The sequence below is a fragment of the Octopus bimaculoides genome, chromosome 13 (assembly GCF_001194135.2).
Source record: "Octopus bimaculoides isolate UCB-OBI-ISO-001 chromosome 13, ASM119413v2, whole genome shotgun sequence".
In the NCBI taxonomy this organism is placed as follows: domain Eukaryota; kingdom Metazoa; phylum Mollusca; class Cephalopoda; order Octopoda; family Octopodidae; genus Octopus; species Octopus bimaculoides.
Genome location: NC_068993.1, coordinates 18,259,301 through 18,261,613, shown reverse-complemented (window position 1 = coordinate 18,261,613; position 2,313 = coordinate 18,259,301).

Here is a 2,313-nt window from a genome sequence, read left to right as displayed (position 1 = left end):
AGAGAGAGAGAGAGAGAGAGATAGAGAGATTCAACGGTGGTGCCCCAGCATGACCGCAGCTTTAAAGCTGAAACAATATAAAGAATTAAAGAGTTGAATATATATATATTTATATACATACATATATATATATATATATGGATGTATACATATATATATTGAGGCCAAAGCGGGTTCATCGAGTTAGATCAACAGAGCGTGCCATGAAGACAAACTGACCCAAATTTGACGAATATATCTCAAAAATATAAACACGCTGTTTTATTTTTTTCTGAGACAGTCATATTGCGAACGAATATCGTCCGCGTCTGATATATCCTATAGCTCCGGTAATTATAAGTATAATGCCAAAAGTATATTCTGTGTACTGGATTTACAGACTTCTGATCAAGGATCCACAATTGTCCTCTTTTTCTTGTATGTTACCACGTTGATAACGAGTAGGTATCTTACTTCTACACAGCACATGTAGTTTTTTTCCTATGTTGTGGCTTCAAACAACAATATCAAATCGGTTGTGTTTCATTTTATAGCTGTTTTTATTTAAAGTTCTAGCAATATTCTTTTCATCCTTCTGTCTCAATGGGTTCATCTTTATTAATTGTTATTTTTCTCTTATTCTATTTCAGATTATCCTGGCTAACATTTCACGTCTTATAGAAAGGTAACATCTCGGAGACATTCCTTTACAGCTGTTAATGATGTGACTGATGTTTTTCAGTTTGGATTTTGCACTGCTTGCAATTGTTATCAGTTGATGCGTTTTGTCTTTTGTCTCGGGGGCTCTTGATTATATTAAAGGTGTCCTCAAGTTTAGTTGTCGGTGTTCCATGCGCTGGATTGGACGATCATTAAAGTAAGGACAAAATGTCTTGTAGCACGTTCTTCAGTTCTTTCGTTCTGAGCTCATTTCTCGCCGAGATGAACTTTACTTTCATTCTTCCATGATCGATAAAATATATTACTGTCAAGGAGAGGAACCAGTAGAATTGTAAGAACGTTGAACAAAATACTTTGGTGTGTTTTGCTATGGGTCTTTATGTTCTTTATGTCTGATTTCGCTTCCAACGACTAAACTGATACCAAACTGTATCGGTCGATGTACTCTGTCTTTAGCTTTTACTTGTTTCAGTCATTGAACAGTGACCATGCTGGGGCACCGCCTCAGGGCTTTTTTTTTTTTTTTTTTTTTTTCAAGTCTGGTAATTATTCTATCGATCTCTTTTACCGAAGCACTGTTTACGGGGACGTAAATAAACCAACACCAGCTGTCAAGCGGTATTAGGAGAAAAGCACTAGCACAAAGATACACACTCATAAACACACAAACACACAAATACACACACACACACACATATTATAACGGGCTTCCACATAGCTTTTGTCTACCAAATTTTTTCACAAGACATTTGTTGACTCGAGACAATAGAAGAAGATACTTGCCCAATGTACTGCGCAGTGTAGCTGAACCTGGAACTATGTTGTTGCAAAGCGCCTGTATCATGCCTGAGCCTACAGTAAAATTCTTTAAAAAATTTGCCCGAGAATTCACCCAACAGAGAAAATTTCCAAGTACAGATATATAATCAGTTGTGACTGATGGAGGCCTTTTATGCACATTTATCGCTTCTGTCTATTTCATTAGATGTAGCTATCGCTTGCTGCTCATTTCGAAAATATATCCTAATAAAAAGGATACAGCCACACTTTGAGTTCATGCTCACCTCATTCTCAAGTTCACAGCTTAAAGCCAAAAGGCCTAGCATAACCTTATCTTAAAATACAGGGCTTTTTCTTTTATGTCTCTTCTAAATTATATCCCCGCAGCAGTCTTTGAACTGCTGGACATAATCGCTTATTAAATGTTTCTAGAAAGAGTTCACTTCCGATTCACAAGATGTTGCTCTCTTTACTTAATTGATGTATTATTGCTGCTGTTATTATTGTTGTTGTTGCAGTTATTTATCAGCTATTGCCTGAGTGACGGCATACGACACACAAACGTTGTCTGAACCGTCTGGACTGCTATTAAGCTCTTTCTTTGCGTCACCTTCTGAGATAAAGTCTGTCGATTGCCTGGCTTCCGTTTGATGTCAGGATGTTGCTGTTATTAGCAGCGGGCCTCCTTTACAATCCCGACATGTATCCCAAATGCTAGGACCAATGCTGGTACAACAAATACGTTGTAACATACTGTAAGAGACAAGCTCATGTTTTAAATGCCATATTTCTAAAACCTGGTGTCATAATCGTTAAAAACATTCATCCATTTTTTCTCATAAAAATATATATTATCCATCATAATATTATACA